At 42.4% G+C, this 25,060-nt stretch overlaps 1 protein-coding gene across 24 annotated transcripts in view; it reads left to right on the top strand.

The window, feature by feature from the left end:
• KALRN (kalirin RhoGEF kinase) overlaps positions 1-25,060 on the top strand; it is a gene marked incomplete at both ends in the record, with an annotated part of 667,375 nt that overhangs the window by 154,883 nt on the left and 487,432 nt on the right. The gene's annotated exons all lie outside the window — the stretch shown is intronic.

The raw sequence follows: 25,060 nt of genomic DNA on the forward strand, positions 1-25,060 counted from the left end.
CTTCTTTGATCTCTCTGGTAACCCAGTCATTGTTTAATAGCATGCTGTTTAGTCTCCATGTGTTTGATTTTTTTGGATTGTTTTTATTGTAGTTGATTTCCAATTTTATGCCACTGTGATCTGAGAAGATGCTTGATATGATTTCTATCTTCTTGAATTTGAAGAGACTTTGCCTGTGACCCAATATATGGTCTATCTTTGAAAATGACCCATGTGCACTTGAGAAGAATGTGTATTCTGTGGCTTTGGGGTGAAATGTTCTGAAGATATCAATTAATTCCATCTGGTCTAGTGAGTCATTTAGGATTGATGTTTCTTTGCTGATTTTTTGTTTAGAGGATTTGTCCAATGGTGATAGTGGGGTATTAAAGTCTCCTACTATGATTGTATTGCTGTCAATCTCTCCCTTGATATCCTCCAGGAGTTTTTTTATGTATTTGGGTGCTCCTGTATTGTGTGTGTATATGTTTACCAGAATTATTTCTTCTTGTTGGATTGCTCCCTTTAGTATTATGAAGTGGCCTTCCTTATCTCTTGTTATGTCCTTCACTTTGAGATCTAATTTGTCACATGTAAGTATTGCTACCCCAGCTTTTTTTTTCATTTCCATTCGCCTGAAAAACCTTTTTCCATCCCTTCACCCTCAGTCTGTGTGCATCTTTTTTTATTAGGTGGGTTTCTTGTAGACAGCAGATATATGGGTCATGTTTTCTTGTCCAATCCGTTACCCTATGTCTTTTGATTGGGGCATTTAATCCATTTACATTTAAAGTTATTATTGATAGGTACTTATTTGTTGCCATTTTTTATTCTTTACCCCCGTGTTCCTTCTTTGCTTCCTATTTCTTTTTTTTATAGCAGATTCTTTAGCATTTCTTGCATTGCTGGTTTGGTGGTAATAAATTCCCTTAGTTCTTTTTTGACTGTGAAGCTCCTGATTTCACCTTCAATTTTGATTGATAGCCTTGCTGGGTACAGTATTCTTAGATTCAGACCCTTCCTTTGCATGACTTTGTATATTTCATTCCATTCCCTTCTGGCCTGATGAGTTTCTGTTGAGAAATCAGTCATTAGTCTGATGGGGGTTCCTTTGTAGGTAACTTTCTGTCTGGCCGCTTTTAAGATTCTTACTTTGTCGTTGGTGTTGCCAATTTAATTATAATGTGCCTTGGCGTCAGTCTTTTGGGGTTCATTTTGCTTGGGACTCTGTGAGCTTCTTGGATTTGTGTGGGTTTTTTCTTCCCTATATCAGGGAAGTTTTCTGTCATTATTTCTTCAAACAGGTTTTCTATTCCTTGCTTAGCTTCGTCTTCTTCTGGAACCCCTATTATGCGGATGTTGTTTTGTTTTGTGTTGTCCCAAAGTTCCCTTAGGCTCTCATCCTGCTTTTTATTTTTTTTTCTAGAAGCTGCTCTACTTGGGTATTTTTTCCTACCTTGTCTTCTAACTCACTGATGTGGTCCTCTGCTTCTTCCAGTCTACTCTTGATGCTTTCTATTGAGTTCTTTACAGCAGCGATGTCATTTTTCATTTCTTCTTGGTTCTTCTTCATTTCCTCTTGGTTCTTACACATATTGTCGAATTTGTCTTCCATTCTTTTCAGCCACCTTATGACAATTTCTCTGAATTCTTTCTCTGACAGGTTGCTTGCCTCTATTTTGTTTACTTCCTTTTCTGGTAATGCCTGCTTTTCTTTCATATGTGTGCTGTTTCTTTCTCTCCCCATGGTCTCTCTTCTCCGGGTGTTTGGTTATGTAGTTCTTTCTCTCCTGCATTGATTTAAAGGCACAAAATACTACACAACCAGGTACAACACACAAGGCACTGAACAGAAATGCATTCATGATATTAATAACCCCAAATAAAGGTGACCACCAGAGAAAGGCAAATTAGAGGATAGGAGAGAAAGAAGAAGCGGAAAAAAAAGAAAGGAGTGCAAAAATGAAATTGGGAAAAGGAAAAAATAAAGTAAGAGAGAAAAGAAAGAGAATAAGAAAGAAGAGGGGAACAAACTATATATATGGGGAGAAAACTCCAATAGAATAGCCACTAATCCCAACAAATGCCAGCAACAAGTACCTGGAGATGAATACAAACTACAAACAACAACTAATATCAAGCGAGGCGAGGGAAAACAGAAGCAAAAAAACAAACAAAAACAAAACAAAAGAATAAGTAAAACAATCTCACAAACAAGCATAAAAAATCGATATAATCAACATTCAAGGAAACAACAACAAAAGGACAGAGAGAAACAAAATTTTTTGGATAGTGAAGACAGAGAAGAGAGAGGTGTGTATGGACTTGGAGCAGGGGATTAGAAATTAGATATATAAGTAGGCTGAAATTTTAACAGAGGGTAAAAAAAGGTATAGGGAAAATCTAAAGCAGGAAAAGGGTAAGAGAAACAGGACAACAAAAGGGGAAAAGTTAGGAAGAAAGTGATGACATAAAGGTAAAGTTGAGATAGAGTAAAATGATGCTAAAGGAAAGATGAAAATAGAATGTAGAACACTAATCCCAAAGTAAAATAAAGAGAAAATAAAGTGACACTTAAAAAAAAAGGTAAAATAGTAGTAGTAATAATACTGATTGAAAATAAAAATGTAATAATTAAAAAGGTAAAATCAAGTGAGGAAAAAAGAAAAAAATTAGTTTCTTAAGTAAAAGATGAAAAAAATAAAAAAATAAAAATGTGCAGTAGTGAAGGTCATTCACTTCCTCTACTGTTCTGTTTGGCATGCCTGTTTCCAAGTCAGGACAGTATTGCAGTTCCTTGTGTTCCACTGCTCCTCAGTGTTGTAAGCCAGTCCTGATTTTTAAGCAGGCAGTGTGTCTTAATTTCTTGTATTCCTTTATTTGTGTTTACAGAAGAGTCAATTTGTGATTCAACCCCTGGGTGGCAGTGTTTCTGGATTGACCTCCGGGTCTATAGGTCCTCTCTAGCCATTGCCTAGATCCTGCTTTCCCTGTGGCACTCAATACCGGTTTGTGGGAGTGGGTTGCCCCAGAACTGGTTCTCTGATGGTTATTCCCCGCTCTGATCCCCAGGTTCCAGAAAAACAACTTTCCCCTGCAGTCTCTTAGGGTGTCCCCACTTGGGTGATCCTATGTATTGGGCTTAGTAATCAGAAGCAAGGATTTAAAGAGAAAAAAGAGAAAAGGAAAAAAAAAAAAAGGGAGCCAGCGTAAGTGTGCGAACTCTGGGGCTGCGCGCAAGTCTGTGCAGTCTTTTTATTTTCCCCTTGGGCCTAAGCAGCCAGTACACTTTTAAAATTTTTAGGCTGTCCTTTTGCGTCAGATCAAAATGGGTTGCTTTTTAAAGTTCCCTTCTCTTAGCAGCTCTGAGGACCCACTTCCACATTCACGGATCACGCCAGCCCCAACAGCCACGGATTTTTCTAGGCGCAGACTTCCCCTGGTCCTCCAGCTCCCGCAGTGCGTGCGTTTCTCTTTCCTGCCCGGACCAGAGACCTTACCTTATCCCAGGCGAAATCTGACTTTTCCATGGTGGAGTGTAGAGCTCTTCTGAATCTGCGTGTTTGTGCAAATTGGGGACTGGTGTTCTGGGGTTCACAGCTGTTTGGTGGGTGCTGTAGTTGTAGATTCCCTGGGCTTTTCAGGTTCCCAACAACATCCACTTTCCCCTTGAAGATGGCGCAATCTCCGCGTCCAAGCCCGTGGCTCCGGGAGGGAACCCAGCAGCAGTGGGGGCTGCCCAGTCACGGGAGCCCCGTCCAGCAGTCCCCCACAGTCTCCTGGAGTATAGCTATCCCTCAACTCACAAACAAACACTCCCCTTGCCACCACACACTCTCCCTTTGTTTTCTCACTCACACACTATCTTGCAGTCTGCCTTCCCGTCGGCAGCCATCTTCCAGTTCCAGAGCAAACATTTTAAAGAAACAAATGCCCAAATATATGTAGCTGTGTCTTCCTCATTAAGCCTCATTAAGCCACAGCTTCCCCTTCCTGATTTTCTCCTAACCATAATCATATACTCAAACGCTGAGCCTGGGGAACTGGTGGGAGTGAGAGTATTAGACTTTTCTTGGTGTCATAGCTGTGGCTCCTCTCGGCTGTTGACCTGGCCTTTGTCCTTCTCTGCTACGGCTGCTCTTTCTCCTCATCTGCCCAGGGAGGCTTTGGTGGCTTTTGGAAGGTGTGCCCTGGCTTCCTCTCTCTAGAGCTCCTGGCAGTTCCAGACCCAGCATCTCCAGACCTTCAGCTCCTACCTTGAAGCCTGTACAGCAGTGGTTCTCAACCTTTCTAATGCCGCGACCCTTTAATACAGTTCCTCATGTTGTGGTGACCCCCAACCATAAAATTATTTTCGTTCCTACTTTATAACTGTAATTTTGCTACTGTTATGAATCGTAATGTAAATATATGTGTTTTCCTATGGTCTTAGGCTCTACAGCAGCGGTTCTCAACCTGTGGGTTGCAACCTACAGGTTGAGAACTGCTAGCAGGGTCGCCTGCAGAACTGCTTTTGTAAAAATGCAACATTTATGCATAATGGTTAAATGTTCTCAGATTCAAAATAATTTCCCACATAGCACACATTTATAATGAAAAAAGTCAAGAACAGCATTCTTTAATAGTAAGTATAACAAGAACCTCAGCAAAGAGAAGTCCTATTTTATTTTTTCTGGAAAGCTGCTTATGGTAAAAAAAAAAAAAAAAAAAAAAAAAAAAGGTTAAATTAAATCACAGTGAGGAGGTGGGTGGTTGAAGCTTCCATAGAGGCTCTGACGTTGATTTTGGGGTGCTTTCAAGGGCTTTGCTGTCTTTGGCTCTTTATTAGCTCTAATGTACTTCAAAACGCATGGCTCTGCCTTTTACCTGGTGCAGGTGTAAATCCCTGGCACTGATCTCGCACTTATCAGCCATCACAGGATTATTTTTGGCTCGAAAATGGAACAGAGCAGAGAGCAGAAAGTAGAGGGGAGGGAGAAAAATATTTTCTTGAGTTGGTTTGGAAAGAATTGGAAATAAAGAAGAGATCAGACCTAGGAGATATGTGTATGTGTTGTAAAAATATGTTTATGGTGGAAAGTGAGTCCTCTGATGGACATAGAGGCATAATATTATTTTCTGTGATGGGGAAGAAAGGAAGAAGTAAAAAAGAGAAACCAAGTCAGGTGGAAGAGTAAGTGCCTTCACACATTTTAGGAACAGAGTCCAGTGGCCTTGTGGCAGATCAGGGACCTCATTACCAATCTTAAGTTTCGATATGTCCACATTGCAATTTGTATCCTGGGATTGCCTTTATAGTGACTGTAGTCTTCTGCAGCAGGAAAAATCTATTTGATGGAAATTATATACAAGATAAAATTATCCTAAGAGAATTCAACATAGATGTGGATACTGGAACACATTGATTGGTCAGAAATCAAAACAATAGGGTGGCAAATATGTGGGGACCAGAGAGAGGACTTTAGGACAGTGTATTAGTTATCTCTTGCTGTGTAACAAATTATTCTACAACTTAATGGCTTAAAATAATACACATTGATTATCTTACAGTTTCTGTGGGTCAGAAGTCCAGACATCACTTACTGGGTCTTCTTCCTCATGGTCTTCATGAGGCTGCAATCACAGTGTCATCTGGGGCGGGGGTCTCATGTGAAGACGTGACTGGAGAAAGATGCACTTTCAAGCTCACTTACATGGTTGTTGGCAGCTCAAGGGTTGTTGAACTGGGGAACTTAGTTTCTAGTTGGCTGTTGGCTGATCTCAGTTGCTTGCCATGTGGGTCTCTTCCACATGGTAGGGGAGGGACAGAGAGAGAGAGAGAGAAAGAGAGAGAGAGAGAGACTTCTAGCAAGATGCAGGTCACAGTCTTATATAATCCATCACAGAAGTGATATCACCTTTGCCATATCCTACTGGTTAAGAAATAGGTCACTAGGCCAGTATACACTCAAGGAGAGGGATTTCATGAAGGCATGAAAACTAGGAGTTGGGAATCATTGGGCACAATCTTAGCATCTCCTTGCCCCAGGCAGGGAGCATTAACCAAGACAAGGGCCCAGGAGATTGAGGAATCTGATGGCCTAATCCCATCTGATTCCATCGAGTGGCTCTTTAGCCACCTCACTACCACCCTCTAGTCCTGAGAGGTATGCATTCTGCCTGGGTTCCTTGTGCTGTTCTACCATTCTGACAAAAACAGCATCTTCACAGCTGCTCTTTCTCATTCAAGATTCTTATCCTGAATATAAAACACATAAAAAGAAAAATAAAGTGATGGGCAAGAGGGGCAGAAGAGTTCAAAATATTAAATATTTATATGTACTGGGATGTTATGGCCTAAATTGTGTCCCTCCATATTCATATGTTGAAGCCTTAATCCCCAGAACTAATTGTTACAATGAGGCCAAAACTGGTGTTCTTGTGAGAAGAGATTAGGACATATGGAGAGACACCAAGGGTGCATGTGCACAGAGGGGCAACCATGCTTAGAAGCAGCAAGAGGGTGGTCAACTACAAGCAAGGGAGAGGCCTCAGAGGAAACTGACCAGCCAGCTGCTTGTCTCATGCTATGGCAAAAGATTGTCCTGGGAGCTTCTGTTTACTCCTGAATTTCTCTCTCTTCTCTGTCAGAAAAGAGACCTACTTGGGCTTCATTTCTTCCCTGTGACTTCCATATTTCTCTCAAAGCTCTAGTGAAAACTCCTAATTGTAGGGCTTCTTCATTTTGTCCTGTTGTCTGTGGTCCTCCCAGCTGAGGCTCTGTCCTTGCAAGGTCTGTGTGGTGCCGGCTCTTGGGTGACTGGTTGTTGCTCCAGTATTTGTTTCTTCCTGTTCCTCTGGTCAGGGTCTCAACACGCGATGCCCCTGGCCCAGGCAGACCTGGTGCACAGACAGTGCCAGCCCTGTTCCTTGCTCTGGAACCTTTCTCATAAACCCACTAGGCAGCCAGGGGAGGGGGAGAAGAGGATCCAAGGAATAACCAAGGCAACCCAAGGGTCATGTCAGTCCAGAATACCCTGTCTCAGCCTCAGCATTCAGATGGTGGTAGTGCCCCTCCCCCGCTGTCAGCTGTCCTTCTGTCTTCCATTTTCAAGGCCACTGGGTATTCAGTTTGACCTGGTTAATGAGCATGCTCAACTAAGAGTTGGGGACAGGTCTGTGGTGTCTGCTCTTGGGCAACAGGAACTGCCCTCTGAGCCAGGTTAGAAGGGCAAAAGGCAGTTTCATATCGTTAGAGTCACACTTCCGTGTCTTCTAGTGGAGTTACCTGATTTGAGGGCCCAGCTTATTTATTGTGATTGCTTCATCCTGATCCTAGGGACCCCTACTTACTCTTGAATTTCTCTCCCTTCTGTGTCAGAAAAGAGGTCCACTGTGGGAAGGTATTCACAAGACCCTGAGGGACCATTCCTACAGAGAAGATACAGAATGCCTTTGAGCAGTAGCAGTACTGTTAACATAATGCTGCCACCCACACAGTTGCTCTTGAGGAGTACACAGGTCATGGGTATTTGGTGCCTCTGGTCTCTTGAAGATGTTCACCACAGTGGTTAGGTTCTTAGATTTTGGAGCCAGACTTCCTGGGTTCAAATCCTGGTTCTCGTACTTCCCTTCTCTACTCCTAAGTGTTCCCAGTTGTAAAACAGGGGTAATCGCAGGGGCAAACTCCATAGGATTGTAGTGAGGATTAAATGAGTTAATATATTAAAGGTGATTAGAAGCATGCCTAGCAAATGTATAATATTATTTTGAAAGTCCTCTTTTTCCCCATTTTTAAAATTGTGGTAAAATACACATAACAAAATTTACCATCTTAACCATTTTTTAAGTATACTGTTTTGTGGAATGAAATACATTCATAATGCTGTGCAACTATCACCACTATTCATCTCTGTAACTCTTTTCATCTTGTAAAATGGAAACTCTATACCCATTAAACAATAGCTCTCCATTATCTTTTCCTCCCAATCCCTGGCAACTACCATTATACTTTCTTTGGTTGATTTTGGCTACTCTCAGTACCTCATATAAGTAGAGTCATCTAGTATTTTCTTGTGTGATTAGATTATTTCACTTAGCATAATGTCCTCAAGGTTCATCCATGTTGTAGCATGTGTGAGAATTTCCTTCCTTTTTAGGACCAAATCATTTTCCAGTATGTATATATCACATTCATCTTTCAGTGGACATTTGGTTGCTTCTACATTTTACCTATTGTGAATCATGTATCTGTGAACATGGGTGTTCCATTACCTCTCTGAGACCCTGCTTTTAATTCTTTGGCATATATACTGAGATGTGGAATGGCTGGGTTGTATGATGATTCCATTTTTAATTTTTTGAGGGACCAACATACTGTTTTCCATAGTGACTGTACTACTTTGCATTCCCACCAACAGTGCCCAAGGGTTTTAAGTCTCTATATCCTTGCCAACATTTGTTATATGTTTTCTTTCTTTTTGTTTTGATAGTAGCCATTCTAACGAATATGAAATGGTATCTCATTGTAGTTTATTTATTTATTTAATTAAATCTTTACTATTGAAAGTATTACTTACGTCTCTTTTTCTCCCATTGATCCCTTATAGCCTGCCCCTGCCCCTCACCCCAAGCCTCTACCACACTATTGTCTGTGTCCATGGGTTATGTATATATGCACACAAGTTCTTTGGTTGATCGCTTCCCACCCACCCACCCACCTATCCTCATGATAGTTTAGATGAGCATTTTTCTTAATGATGTTGAGCATCTTTTTTTGTGTGCTTATTGGTCATTCCTGCATTTTCCAAAAGTCTTCTTAAGGTGTGATTGCCTTTTGTGGTGGGCTCTGGAGAGAGAGAACTTGTCTTAGACATCACTGAATCCACACAGTACCCAACCAGAGCCTGTTGCAAGCAGGTGCCTGGTTATTTACTGAATGAAATGCTGAGATCTCTAACTTCCCATAGCTTACATCTTCACTAGGCAAGGGCTGAAGCTAATAAACTTGTTCCTTTTTCCTAAGAATAAAAACCTATCCCCTTATAGAATCTCTCCCTGCAGCTCAACACAGCCCACATTTCAACCATTAAAGTGACTCATTCCTCTGACATAAGATATTTCCCATGCAATGCCTTATTCGTGCTCCAAGCCTGGGCATAACAGATCCCTTCTCAGTAGGGGTTTTGACAGAGGTGACTATGGGGAGAATATGGGAATATTCTTCTGGGAGGGGGGCATGGCAGAAGAGGAGAATGATGCTGGAGGAAACAGCTCTTAATTTATTATATACACAGATGGAACTTGATGACTTGTCAGCGCTGCCCAGAGCTCACCTTGGTGGGGGTGGGGAGGGTCTTTCTGAAAGGCACAGCAATTAGGACATGGAACATGTCCTAATTGGCGTGTTCCATTAACAAAACGCCGCCTATTTATTTATTTATTTATTTATTTATTTATTTATTTTAATTTAATTTAATTTTTAAAATTTCTTTATTGATTAAGGTGTTACGTATGTGTCCTACTTCCCCCATTAACCTCCCATCCCCACTCATGCCCTCAGCCCCCTGTTGTCTGTGTCCATTGGTTAGACCCATATGCATGCATACAAGTCCTTTGGTTGATCTCTTCCTCTTACCCCCACCCTTCCCTACCTTCCCTCCGAGGTTTGATGGTCTGATCGATGTTTCTCTGTCTCTGGAACTGTTTTTGTTCATCAGTTTATGTTGTTCATTATATTCCACAAATAAGTGAGATCATGTGATACTTATCTTTCTCTACCTGGCTTATTTCACTTAGCATAATGCTTTCCAGTTCCATCCATGTTGTTGCAAATGGTAGGAATTCTTTCTTTTTTAGCGCAGCGTAGTATTTCATTGTGTAGATATACCACAGTTTTTTAATCCACTAATCTGCTGATGGGCACTTAGGCTGTTTCCAAATCTTAGCTATGGTAAATTGTGCTGCTATGAACATAGGGGTGCATATATCCTTTCTGATAGATGTTTCTAGCTTCTTGGGATATATTCCTAGAAGTGGTATTACTGGGTCAAAAGGGAGTTCCATTTTCAGTTTTTTGAGGAAACTCCATACTGTTCTCCACAGTGGCTGCACCAGTCTGCATTCCCACCAGCAGTGCACGAGGGTTTCTTTTTCTCAGCATCCTCGCCAACATTTGTCATTTATTGATTTGTTGATGATAGCCATTCTGACAGGTGTGAGATGGTACCACATTGTCGTTTTGATTTGCATCTCTAGGATAATTAGTGACTTTGAGCATGTTTTCATATGTCTCTTGGCCATCCTTCTGTCTTCTTTCGAAAAGTTTCTATTTAGGTCCGTTGTCCATTTCTTGATTGGATTGTTTATCTTCCTTTTGTTGAGTTGTATGAGTTCCCTGTAAACGTTGGAGATTAAACCCTTATCGTGATAACATTGGCAAATATGTTCTCCCATACAATGGGCTTTCTTGTTGTTTTGTTGATGGTTTCTTTTGCTGTGCAAAAGCTTTTTATTTTGATGTAGTCCCATTTGTTTATTTTCTCTTTAGTTTCCATTGCCCTAGGAGCAGTATCAGTGAAGAAGTTCCTTTGGCATATGTCTGAGATTTTGCTGCCTGTGGATTCCTCTAGTATTTTTATGGTTTCCTGTCTTATGTTTAAGTCCTGTATCCATTTTGAGTTTATTTTTGTGTATGGTATAAGTTGGTGATCTAGTTTCATTTTTTTGCATGTATCTGTCCAATTTCCCCAACACCATTTATTGAAGAGACTGTCTTGACTCCATTTTATGTTCATGCCTCCTTTGTCGAATATTAATTGGGCATAGTGGTTTGGGTTCTCTATTCTATTCCATTGATCTATATGTCTGTTCTTGTGCCAGTACCAGGCTGTTTTGAGAAGAGTGGCTTTGTAATACAGCTTGAAATCTGGTATTGAGATCCCACCTACTTCGTTCTTCTTTCTCAGGATTGCTGTGGCTATTTGGGGTCTTTTTTTATTCCAGATGAATTTTTGGAGAGTTCTTTCTAGGGCTGTGAAATATGCCATTGGTATTTTAATGGGGATTGGATTTAATTTATAGATTGCTTTGGGTAGAATGGACATTTTGATGATGTTGATTCTCCCAATCCATGAACACGGTATGTTCTTCCATCTGTTTATATCTTCCTCTATCTCTTTTTTCAGTGTCCTGTAGTTTTTTGCATATAGGTCTTTTACCTCTTTAGTTAAGTTTATTCCTAGGTATCTTAATTTTTTTGGTGCGATGGTAAATGGGATTGCTTTTTTAGTTTCTCTTTCTGTAAGTTCACTATTGATGTATAGAAATGCCATAGATTTCTTGGCATTAATTTTGTATCCTGCTACCTTGCCGAATTAATTTATTAAGTCTAATAATTTTTTGATGGAGTCTTTAGGGTTTTCTATGTACAGTATCATGTCATCTGCGAATAAGGACAGTTTTACTTCTTCTTTTCCAATTTGGATGCCTTTTATTCCTTCTTCTTGTCTGATAGCAATGGCTAGTACTTCCAGTACTATGTCGAACAGGAGTGGTGAGAGAGGGCATCCCTGTCTTCTTCCTGTTCTTAGGGGAAATGGTTTTAATTTTTGTCCATTGAGTGTGATGCTGGCTGTGGGTTTATCATATATGGCTTTTATGATGTTGAGGTATGATCCTCTATTCCCACCTTGCTGTGAGTTTTTATGAAGAAAGGGTGTTGGATTTTGTCAAATGCTTTTTCTGCGTCAATTGATATGACCATGTGATTTTTTTCCCCTCAATTTGTTCATGTGATGTATCACGTTTATTGATTTGCGGATATTGCATCATCCTTGCATCCTTGGTATAAATCCTGCTTGGTCATGGTGTATGATCTTTCTGATGTACTGCTGGATCCGATTTGCTAGAATTTTGTTGAGGATTTTGGCATCTACGTTCATGAGGGATATTGGCCTGTAATTCTCTTTCATTGTGTTGTCTTTATCTGGTTTTGGTATTAGGGTGATGCTGGCTTCATAGAATGAGTTTGGAAGTGTTCCTTCCTCTTGAATTTTTTGGAATAGTCTGAGAAGGATAGGTTTTAGTTCTTCCTTGAATGTTTGGTATAACTCTCCTGTGAAGCCATCTGGGCCTGGGCTTTTGTTTGCTGGAAGCTTTTTGATGACTGCTTCAATTTCTTCCATAGTTATTGGCCTATTGAGATGTTTAGATTCTTCCTGATTGAGTTTTGGAAGGTTGTATTTTTCTAGGAATATGTCCATTTCCTCCACGTTGTCTAGTTTGTTGGAATAGAGTTGTTCATAATATTTTTTAACCATCCTTTTTATTTCTGTGGGGTCTGTTGTTATTTCATCTCTATCATTTCTGATTTTGTTTATTTGAGTCCTCTCTCTTTGCTTCTTGGAGAGCCTGGCTAGAGGGTCATCTATCTTGTTTATCCTTTCAAAGAACCAGCTCTTGGTTTCATTGATCTTTTGTATTTTTTTTGTCTCTATGTCATTTATTTCTGCTCTAATCTTTATTATCTCCTTCCTTCTGCTCACTCTGGGCTTTTCTTGTTGCTCTCTTTCTAATTCTTTGAGTTGTAGCATTAGATGACTTACTACCATTTTTTCTTGTCTTTTGAGGTAGGCTTGTAGAGATATAAACTTCCCTCTCAGGACTGCTTTCATTGTGTCCCATAGGTTTTGGATTGTTGTGTTTTTATTGTCATTAGTTTCCAGAATGTTTTTAATTTCTTCTTTGATCTCATTGGTGACCCAATCAATATTTAATAACATGCTATTCAGATTCCAAATATTTGAGTGTTTTGGATTATTTTTATTGTAGTTTATTTCTAATTTTACAGCATTGTGGTCTGAACAGATGCTTGGTATGATTTCAATCTTCTTGAATTTGGGGAGACTTTGCTTGTGACCCATTATGTGGTCTATTTTTTAAAATGTCTCATGTGCACTTGAGAAGAACGTATATTCCGCAGCTTTGGGGTGAAATGTTCTGAAGATGTCAACTAGGTCCATCTGATCTAGTGAGTCATTTAGGATTGCTGTTTCTTTGCTGATTTTTTTGTCTATAGGATTTATCCAGTGATGTCAGTGGTGTATTAAAGTCCCCTACTATGATTGTATTGTTGTCTATCTCTCTCTTGATATCTTCCAGGAGATTTTTTATGTATTTGGGTGCTCCTGCATTGGGTGCATATATGTTTACCAGGGTTATATCCTCTTGTTGTATCGATCCCTTTAGTATTATGAAGTGGCCTTCCTTATCTCTTGTTACGGCCTTCACTTTGAGGTCTATTTTGTCAGATATAAGTATTGCTACCCCAGCTTTTTTTTCATTTCCATTTGCCTGAAAGATATTTTTCCATCCCTTCACTTTCAGTCTGTGTGAGTCCCTTGTTCTGAGGTGGGTCTCTTGTAGACAGCATATATATGGGTCATGTTTTTTTATCCATTCAGCCACTCGATGTCTTTTGATTGGAGCATTTAGTCTGTTTATGTTTAAAGTTATTGTTGAAAGGTACTTGTTTGTAGCCATTTTTGTTTTTTGAGGCTGTGTTCCTTCTTACCTTTTTGTTTCTTATTTTTACAGCATTCCCTTTAGCATTTCTTGCATTGCTGGTTTGATAGTGATAAACTCCCTTAACCTTTTTTTGTCTGTGAAGCTCCTGCTTTCCCCTTCAATTTTGATTGATAGTCTTGCTGGATGGAGTATTCTTGGATTGAGTTTCTTGCTTTTCATCACTTTGTATATCTCCTTCTATTCCCTTCTACCTTGATGTGTTTCTGTTGAGAAATCATTTGATAATCTGATGGGGGATGCTTTGTAGGTAACTCTCTGTCTCTCTCTTGCAGCCTTTAAAATTCTCTCTTTGTCGATAACATTTGCCATTGTAATTATGGCGTGTCTTGGTGTGGGTCTTTTGGGATTCATCTTGCTTGGGACTCTTTGTACTTGAGTAACCTTTTTCTTCCCCATATCAGGGAAGTTTTCTGTCATTATTTCTTCAAATAAAATTTCTAATCCTTGCTGCTCTTCTTGTCCTTCTGGCAGCCCTATTATACGTATGTTATTTCGTTTTGTATTATCCCAAATCTCCCTTAGGCTCTCCTCCTGCTCTTTAATTTTTTTCTCTAGTTGCTGTTCAGATTGGGCTTGTTTCTGTACCTGATCTTCTAACTCGTTGATTCGGTCCTCTGCTTCTTCGAGTCTACTGTTCAAGCCTTCCATGGTGTTTTTGATTGTAGCTATATCATTTTTCATTTCTTCCTGATTTTTGAATAGGTTGTTGATTTTCTCATCCATCCGGTGTATGAATTGTATGACCATTACTCTAAATTCTTTTTCTGTCTTTTTGCATGCTTCTGTTTCACTTATTTCCTTATTTGGCGATTCCTCCTTTTCTTTCCTCTGGGGATTGCTTTGTTGTCTTCCCATTCTGACTATCACCAGAAGGTTCAGATGTTGAGTTGCGGGAGCCTGAACCATGTGCAGTGGGAGTTTTGCACCCCCCAAGTGTCACTGAAGAGCTCTGATACCAAGAGGTGCAGTTCCTGTGGGTTGGTGGGAACCACAGTAGCCCGAGGTCAGAGTCACAGGTGCTTAGTGTGGCCTCGTGTGTGCACCTAGAATCAGGGACCCTGCCTGCGCCACGTTGAAACAGAGAATCCACTGGCGCGTGCCAAAAATCAAAGTCCCCTATTGCATATCAGGAGTCAGAGGCTCCTTGTGTCCATGCTGAGAATCGAGTATCAGAGTCTCTGTTTCTTGGTGCTAACTCACACTGAGAATCAGGTCCCTGTGTGCACATGTGCCAAAAATTGGAGTCACTGGCTCTTAGTGTGAATGTACTGGGAATCAGGGATCTCAGGCGCACGTAATGAGGAACGGAGTCTAGTCACTGGTGGTCAATGCTGCCTCTTGTGTGGAGATTCAGGGTCCCCGATCTGCCCGGGAGAGTGGGTTGCTCAGTCGCACTGTGTTGGCAGGAGGTCCACTTCTGCCCTGCGGTAAACAGCCTTCTGTGTGCGCTTGCCCTGAATCAAAGTCAGGTGGCACTGCCACTTAGTGTGGGTGTGGGGTCTGGTCACGCAGGTGTGCACTGTGGAAAACAAACTCCCTGTGTGCATGTACCCAGGCTCAAAGTCAGTGCTGCCTTCCTGTGTGGGCACAGGGTCTGGTCGTGGGGCACAAACTCCCCGAGACCGCACATCCAGGTTCAAATTTACCGCAGCCTCTCTGCTAAGGTGCAGGGTCTGGTCATGGGAAACAAACTCCCCGGGTTTGCATCCCCAGGCTCAAATTCAGTGCTGTCTCCCTGCGTGGGCATAGGATCTGGTTGCAGAAGATAATCTCCTCAAGGTCGTGCACCTATGCTCAAATTCAGGACTGCCTTCCTGCCTGGGCGTGGAGACGAGTCGTGGGAAACAAATTCCCTGAGTTCGCAAGTCTGGGGTCAAGTTCAGCGCTGTCTCCTTGCCCTGCATGGGTGCGGGATCTGGTCGCAGAAGACCACCTCCCTAGGGGTGAGCAGCTAGGCTTGAATTCCACTCAGTCTCCCTGCCTGGGTGCAGAGACTAGTCGTGGGAAACAAACTTCCCGTTACTGACAACAAGGCTCAAAGTCAGGCGGAGTTGCCACTGCTTTGTGTGTGCAGAAAGCCTTATTGTGTGGCTGGGGTCTGGTAGTTTCTATGTCACTGCTGCGGGGGCGGTGAGGGAGTGGGGTTGGGTTTGTGACTCACAGAAATCTGCGGCCAGGTGCCTGGAGTCCTGGTGTCCCTGGGTCTGCAGCTGTGGTGGCAGGTCTTCTACCAGAGCGGCTGTAGGGTCCTGGTTTGCTTCTGAGACCAGACTGGGTGGTGGCAAGGCTAGGATCCTAGTCTCAAGCAGTTCTGTTCTTCAAGATGGTGTGGCGTGGTCTCTGTGTCCTCCCCGGAGTGTTTGCGGCGGCCATGGGGTTTTGCCGTCTAAGACTGCCTGAATTGGCAGCCCCCTGGAAGAACTGCAGGGTCTAACTATCCCTATTTCACTCACACACACACCCACACACGTCCACACACACCTCTACCGCTCCCTCACTCTCTCACACACTCTCCCTCCCTGTCTTCCTGCCAGTCGCCATCTTGCCTCCATTCCCAGGAGCATTTCCAAAGCGCTGCCTTTAATGATGAACTCCTGTATATACTCAAGTATCAGAAGTGAATGTCATATACTTAGAGACTCTCTGATTTAGTGGTACCCTCAGAAGCAGAGTGAAAGGGAGGTGGGTCTTCCATATCAAACCTCCTGAACTTGGTATCCAGAGGCTTCTACAACCCCCTGTGCACTCACCCAGGCACAGAGCATGTGTGGGGAGGAGAGGCATGGATCTACAGCAGGTGTTCAGACCCCATGTTATTAGCAGAAGTTCCTAAGCCTCTGATATGAAAGAGTATCTTCACTCTGGCTCCTGTTCCCCTGAAGAGTTGGGTGCTGAGAGATGGGGACAGAGAGAGAAGCGTGAAGAATTGACCGTGAATGGCAGAGTAATAAGCCTTGAGAAACCCAGTTGTTTCTAAAGATATCTTTAGCAAGGCACACAGGGATTAATGGATAGATAACTATAAATGGATTAATTGGAGTGCCAAGGTGGAGTAAAAGAAAGGGAATGGGCCAATTAAGTTTACATTGTGGGGGTAGATTTATATTGTAAGTGATTATTAGAGAATTACAAGGTGGGGGGGGGACTCTTAAGACTTATATTTGAAGTAGGAAAGAACTAAATAAGTTTGTTGAAAGGCAGTTAGGCTATTGGAGCAGAGCAATATGGGGGAAAAACTCTCCAAATATATGCATTTTCAGCTGGTTCTTGTTTTCACTAGGGTAGATATACTAGAGCAGGCGTCCTCAAACTATGGCCCGTGGGCCACATGCGGCCCGCCGAGGACATTTATCCAGCCCACCGGGTGCCACTGCCTGTCCTGCTTAGTAGCCGATTCGTCCTGGGCCCGCAGTGCGCTTAGGAATTTGTTCATAGTTTTTTTTTTAAACTATAGTCCGGCCCTCCAACGGTCTGAGGGACAGTGAACTGGCCCCCTGTTTAAAAAGTTTGAGGACCCCTGTTAGAGGTTTTGAATCCTGACTGCAAATGGAATCTCCTAGGAAAGCATTAAAAAAAAACACGCTCAGGCCCCACTCCAGAGAAATTAAGGAGAGTCTCTAGCCGGGAGCCCTAGAGTCGTGTTTTCACATGTAGCCAGGGTTGGGTCCATAGTGTTTAAGACAAGTTGGATTCTACAGCAGTGTAGATAAGGGGTTGGGGGATATAGGCATTTATGACAGTAAATAAACAGCCATGAGAGGTCAGGGATTGTGGAAGAGAAAAGCTCTGTAAGGAAAAAGACATTTCGAAAAAGATATTCCTTCAGAGCAAAAGCTGCTTTAGTTAGTATCATTACTACTAAATGATCCCCTCAGCATGGCTGGTTCCGACAGAAATTGGTGTCTGACACTTGAATTAGTCACTTAATTACATTTACCTTCAGCTTCTCTGGTCTTGTGCCGGCACAGACAGTAGGATTTGTAATCAAGGGTCTGGCAGAAGGAAGTACTTTGGACAAGAAGAATGAGAGAGGCTGGAGTAAGTGTTTTGGAGGGGAGGCGTGTGTACTCTATTACCTAGTGTCAAGAACTGTGAAGGGCCTGGGATGTTACCTACTTGCAAGCTAACAAGTTAGCCTTCCATAGTTTCATGGATGCTGGCAAAAGATAAGAGATGCTGGGGTCAGAGACAAAGGATTTAGTTACTCATGGCAAAATAGGTAGCATGAGCTTTAGCATATTTTTGCTGGAACCTCTATCCCCACGTCCCACAGGGGCCATGCAGTGGAGTCCTGGTTGATCCTGCCTATGCAGTAGGTTTGCATCATACTGGGGAATCCCAACTTTAGGAAACTCCAGGCTTTTGAAGGGGCTGCAAGCAAAGCTGCCCAACTTTTGTCTCAGAGGGAGATGTTATCTTTATTATACTGGTCAGCAAACAAATCTCTTCCCCCTCAGAGGAAGCCGATCTACCTTCCAAAGTTGTTTGCTATATGGACATCCTTGAAAAGGTAGTCTGGCACAAACACTCTCAGGGCCTCTGCTCATAAGATGTGAAGAAATGCAAGAGACCATATACCACCTGACACATAAAGTCTCCCAGCGAGTAGGTGTTGCAATGAGACTATCCCAGTCTTCTCACTATATACCAGGTGTTCCAGGGAAGGCGGAGCTTTCCGGTTCACCTTGGAGTGGTGTGGAGAGTGTTCTGAGACACTAGGTCAAGTACCCATAGTGTTCAAGTCTGAAAGTGTCCAAGTGTCGATAGGTCAACTCATATCCTTGTAGCATGCAAGGGATTCCAGGAGTTTTGAAAGAGGCACAGGAAACGAGAGGTAGAAATGCTTTACTGTGTGATCACCCAGTTCTTGACTCTGGAAAAATCTTACATGCAAGATCGTATGAAAAGCAACATACAAGAAAAAATACATACATATACTTTTAAAAATAGTGCTTTAGCCCTAGCTGGTTTAGCTCAGTGGATAGAGCATCGGCCTACTGACTCAAAGGTCATTGGTTCCATTCCGGTCAAGGGCACATGCCCGGGTTGCAGGCTCGCTCTCCAGTGGGGAGTGTGCAGGAGGCAGCCAATCAATGATTTTCTCTCATCATTGATATTTCTATCTCTCTCTCCCTCGTCCTTCCTCTCTGAAATTAATAAAAATATATTAAAAATAAAATAAAATAGTGCTTTACAGCACACAAGTACTTTCCCAAACTATCTCACTTTAGTTCATAATGATTTTCCCTATTTTCTGTGCATGGGCACTGAGAAAATGTAGGAAATTATACTAATTAGATTACAGCTGTGGGCAAACTACGGCCCGCGGGCTGGATACGGCTGTTCTATCCGGTTCTCTTGCTCTCCCCTCCGCTCCTTTACTTTGAATTTATATTAGTTCACACAAACACTCCATCCATGCTTTTGTTCCGGCCCTCCGGTCCAGTTTAAGAACCCATTGTGGCCCTCGAGTCAAAAAGTTTGCCCACCCCTGAATTAGAATCAGGTCAGATCCCACTTATTCCAGGAAGCAACTCTTAAACAGAGTTGGAAGGTGGTATGAAGTGATGGGATGGAGAGTAGTGACAGGAAGAGCAGAGGGCATTTGGCCAGGCAAAGAGTTTGTGTACAAGTCCAGAGGCTGAAACAAACAGGGAGCTTGGAGTGATTGGTTCTGCCTATTTTCCTTTTGAACCCTTCCAGGGCCTCTGACTTTCCCCCTTAGTGGTTAGATGTCTGAGCATTTTCATTTCTCAAGATTCTACCTATTCCCTTTTTCACCATCACCAACACTGACACTCATCTGTGGGCAGGTTACTTGGAGCATAGTCCTACTTGAGGAGGCTGGGGAAGAACAGATCACCTCTGAAAACTGCCTGATCACTGACCAGCTGACCCTAAGACATAATGGCATGAAATAATAACCAACAACCATTTTATTCTCCTGATTTTGTGTGTCAAGAATTCATGCAGCACAGTGGGGGTGGCTTATCTCTACTCCATAATGCTTGGGGCTTCAGGAGTGGTTCGAATAGTTAGAAATGGCTGGTACAAGTGAATTAGGGCTATATGTTTGGGGCTTCAGTTTTGCCTATAGCTAGATCCACTGGGGCTGGAATGTCTAAGAGGGCTTCACCAATGTCTGATGCCTGGGAGCCATTTTTATCTCTTCCTTTGGTCCTCTACATGGCTAGCTTGGGCTTCCTCATAGCGTGGTAGTCTCAGGGTAGTCATATTTCCTAGGTCATGGTTGGCTTTATCAATGTGAGTGTTTTAAGGGCCCTGAGCAGATGTTACAAGGCCTCCCAGAATGTCCCTTCCACTGCATTCTATTGGTCAAGAAAGTAACTAAGGCCATCCCAGATTCAAAGGAAGGGGGATTAGACTCTGTCTCGTAATGGGAAGACTAGCAAACAAGTTGTCACTGTCTTTATTATCTTTTTAAAAAATTAAAAGTATTTGTATTGATTTTTAGGAGAGAGGAAAGGAGAAGGAGGGAGAGAATATCGCTGTGAGAGTGATACATCAATAGGCTGCCTCCTGCATGCTCCCTGTTGGGGATTGAGCCCACAACCTGGGCATGTGCCCTGACTGGGAATTGAGCTGGCAACCTTTTGGTGCATGGGACAAAGCTCAACCAACCGAGCACCACCGGCCAGGGTATGTCACCATCTTTAATCTACCACACCAGGTCTTCACAGATAAAATCCGTATGTCTAGGTGAGGAGCCTGGGAACCTGTGTATTGAACAGGTAACTCCAGGGAACTCAAGTTATCAGGAAAGGTTGGGAAATGCTGGTATTGAGAGTTGGTTTAACTAGAAAGTTGTTTGCCTAATATAATTGCATGTATATAAAACTTATGTCCTCCAGAAAATTATTACCATGTATATTTTTATTCTTTATTATCCTGACTTAGAATCTGCTAGATGTTTGATCCAGTTTTTAACCCTTTCATGCTGGTCCTGGAACAGTTTGCCTTCAGATTTCCCCTTCCCCCAACTTCTTCTGCTTTGTTCTGTTTTACATGGCGTCACTCCCTCCAGACCATATTTCCTAGGCGTCATGAGAGTTGGCTCATGGCTGAGTTTGGTTAGTGGAAAGCAATGCCAGGAGGTTCAAAGGTGAAACAAAAGAGGAAACAGGAGTATCTCGCCCTCCCTCTCTGATTACTGCATGTTCTGGGCAAGGAAATGAGGCTCAGCTCTTCATGTTTCAGTTCCTGGCTCCTGATAATCTCTGGGTTTCCATTCCATCTTGTTCGACTTCTTAGCACTTCTATAACTTGGGTAACCAATATCCTGCATTGAGGTTCCTGTTTTTAATTCCTAGAGTGATTTTTGTTTTTCTGGTTGGACTCTGAATGATATATTCTTTTAATATTTTAGCCTAACTTAAGTAATTGCATACACCTTTCCACTCCCAAGCTCACTCCCACAACATCCTCTATACATAGAATCCAATTTAATGTTCATTCTACAATTTCTTGAGTGTGAAATTTCTGGCATTTCCAAATGAAAGATAGAACACTAAATGGAAAAATAGCAATCTTTCATAGTCTCACTTGCCAGAAATAACCTCTCTTTAACCTTTGGTATATTTCTTTCCAGTCTTTATTTTCCTTTAAAAATATATTTTCTCCAATATTTTTATGAATTTTATATAGTTGAGTTCACACAGTATATCTATTTTTGCATGCTATCTCTTTTAGCTTGACACTTTATCAGAAGCATTTTCCCATTTCTCTAGAGCTTTTTATAAGCACTACTTTTAACTTGTGAAAGGGACCACAAAAGTAGAATTGGGGAGAAATCTGACTTTTGAAATTCTGTATTCCAAAGGGAAGGTGCCAACTAGGGTTTGCATCTGTATCACTCACACTACTTGTTCAACAGATATTCACTGAATGCTTACAGTGCCCAGGGCGCAATGGGAGATATGAGAGAAGAAATGATCTAAGAGTGGGGACTGCTTAGGAAGCCAAGAGGACACATAGGAAGCAATTAGAGAGCAATAGGAGATTAAGAAAATCCATTGGTAGGGGGAGTACTTCAGATTGTGAGTGTCCTAAAAGAGCAGAGGAAGGAGAGATCAATATGAGCTGGACTGCTCCCTGAAGTCTCCTTCTGTGATGCCATCAGAATAGAGAATCAACATGGGCAGGATTCAGGCAGGTCTGGAGGAGATGGAAGGAACTCCAGGGGAAGTGGGATACAGACTAGGGACTCTGGAGTCAGGCAGACCTGGGTCTAGTCCTGGCTCCATCTCATCTCTACCAGCCATGCGATGATAGGCAGGCTAGGAGCTCCCCTAGTCCACCGTTTCTTGGTGGTAATGATAGTACTACCTACTTCTTGGAATGAAATGCAGTATTCGAAAGAGTAACAACCTATTCTTCCCACCAGGATTCAAACTTTCTTCCAGGTGAGCACAGATATGAATAATCTTCATGCAAGCACTTGCTGTGAGTTGTTATCTGTAGTTAAAACTACATCTCCATGTTACCAAAAGTGTAAATGGCCTACCCTACAAGATCAGAAGAGTTAGAGTCTGAGTTGGGTTTGCAGCTGTATCTCTCAGTGCACTGAACCCATGGGGCACTGAGCCCTCCTCCAGTGTCTCTTATTAGTATACACCAGGTACTGCCAGAGCCCACGGGTTAGGGTGACTTCTCAGATTTCATCCTGGCCCTGTTCCCAATAAGAAGCTCTGTGAGAGGAGTGTTGTGTGTTGGGAGAGTATGTTTGCTAAGGACATGTGCTTGAGGACCCTGAGCTAGTAGACCTGACTGTCAGGAAGAAAAGTTATTGATGGTAGGGTGGGAGATTGGGGGATTGGCAAGCATGAAAACATGTGTGCATGGTTGTTGCAAAAACTGCAGACTAGCCCTAAGCTGGTTTGTCTCAGTGGATAGTGGGTCGGCCCATGACTGGAGATCCTGGGTTTGATTTCGGTCAAGGGCACCACCTTGGTTGCAGGCTCAATCTCTGGCCCTGGTTGGGGCTCGTGTGGGAGGCAACCAATCTATGTGTCTCTCTCTCATCGAAATTTCTCTCTCTGTCTCTCCCCCTCCCTTCCACTCTCTCTAAAAATTACCTTGAGGAAAAATAACTTCAGGTGAAGATTAACAAAACAACAAACAAAACTGAGACTAATGCAGATGTCTGTGAATCCCAAATACCTTTAGAATCTGCTTGAATAGTGGTTTATTACTACTAGATGAGGCTTGGGGAGAATAATTAGTGAGCTAGTTAAGACTTAGGGAGAAACCATATACACACACTCAGAAGGTGTGAACGAATTTGTACTGTAGCCCTACATTAATTAGCTTCTCTTTTGGAGCTTAGCCAAGCCCATGAGAGACTTCATTCCTCCTCCACAGAGTCACTCACCTTACTCAAGACCTCCTGTGTGACTTACTCCTTGGGATGCTGCCTGCTGAAACCCATAGCTGCCCAGTTCCTGTGTTGTGAGGATCAGACTGGTGGCACCATGTAGATGTGCCCTGTTAGTGGTGGGAAGGGGGCCCAGACTTTTTAAGGGCTGTGATAGAGCATGCTGACATTTCCAGTACCTCCTCTTGGCTCCCCTGTGTTGGCAGGGTAGGAAGATGGAAGAAATCTCTTCATTCTCCCCATCAGGGGTCTTATAGAGACACCTATCTTGAACTACTGGGGAAGGTCTTAAAATACAGGGCCTCAATATATACTTATTCCTGGGCACAGAGCCCCTATCTTTGTGTCCACTCTCATCTACCTCTTGACTCCATGGTTTGGATAACAATGAGGAACTGAGTTTAGCACTGAGTGTGGGGTTCTTTGTTCACACTTCTGCACAAAAGGACAGCTGCTGAAGCCTGTGGAGCCTGCCAACCTGCCATAAAGCTTATTTCAGACACTTGCATCAAACTCACTGCACTCGAGTGCACTCCATGGTGGTTTTGGTTCTTGTCAAAAGTGCTCTTTCGCCTTGGGAGGAGGCAGAGTACCGTAGAGCCAAGGGGAGGGAACTGGGGACCTTTCTTCCATCAGCAGCTGTGTCCTCAGAGCCTGGGACTCTGTCCCCAACTCTCCACTCTAATGGGAGTAGGGGGAAAGGGTGAGAGAGTTTTCCATGAATCCACTGTTCTTAACCAAAACCCTAGTTGCCCTTCAGTGACGTCTGCACAATGTATGTGGTTCTCCTCCCAACTTGTTTGCCCCGAGTGAATGTCCTGATTTGCTTAATTCCTGGTTCCTATGAGACTCAGACTGTCCCGCCACAGGTGGGGTCCTCCTTTAAAGACCAGTTGGCTTTGTCTTTCTCAGATTGGCTTATTTCATTTGGCATAATATTTTCCAGGTCCATCCATGCTGACAAATACCACTTGATCTCACTTATTTGTACTGACCAACAAAATAAGACCCAAAGCATGGAGGCATGGAATAGACTGACATACCTCGATGTGGGGTTGGGGAAATGAGAAGAGATAAACCAAAGAACTTATCCTATATTATATAAGGCCTGAGCCTCACAGCACAGAGGCGGGTCCTGCGGCTCTGCGTGGCGAGGGCTGGGGTCCCGCCAGCATGGTAGGTCTGGGTCTCACATGATTTCACGCGATGGGCCTCTAGTATACTTATATGCATAGCCCCTGGATATGGGCAATAGGGTAGTGAAGACCTGGGAGGGTGGGTAGGGGCTGGAAGGAGGAGGGTAAAGGTTGGGGGGGTGGTGGTATGGGAGGTATCTGTAATACTATCATCAACAATAAAAAATTTAAAAAAAAAGACCACTTGGCAAGTGAAAGTCTCTGAAGAAAGGTGAGGTGCTATTCCCATGAGAAGTGTTGATAGTACTGATACTCATGGAGACTGCTGCTGCCTGTTTCTAAGGTTGAAGAGGCCCACATCCCAGTCCACAGACCAAAGACGAGAGAGAAGGGCAAGGTGGGGGCTGGGATGCAGGGACAGCCAGGGATTTTCCGCAAGCTTGTATCAAAGAAACTCCTCAGGAACACATTCCCTTAGAGTTTTTTTTTACTTTATTGAAGTTTGCCTTTTTTTTTCTTCTTCATTTCTGAGGGTGAAGTACTTTCCTGTTCTCCTTGGCTACTTATTTCTGAATCTTCATCTGATATCCTAATCATCTAAATACATACACATATAATAAAAGACATATAAACATATATAAATATATGTATAACAAAAATAAAGCATATATACTATAATCTGCTTTTTGAAACCTAAAACACATTGTTTGGTATCACTGACTAAAAGCATCATTCAATATCATTATATCTCTATAAATTATGTTTAATAGCTCAGTAGTATTCTACCTTATTAATGCATCTTGCTAATGACAGCAATACTACTAGCTAACATTTATTGAATGATTTCTTGCTATACAGATATTTAGGAATACAGGGTGTTCCCCAAAATGTATATACACTTTAAATAATTATCAAGGCAGTGTTTATTAAAATACATTTTATTTTCAAAATGTAATAAAATCAACTGTTAAAGTGTGTATACATT

The sequence above is a fragment of the Plecotus auritus genome, assembly GCF_963455305.1.
Source record: "Plecotus auritus genome assembly, chromosome: 2".
NCBI lineage: Eukaryota > Metazoa > Chordata > Mammalia > Chiroptera > Vespertilionidae > Plecotus > Plecotus auritus.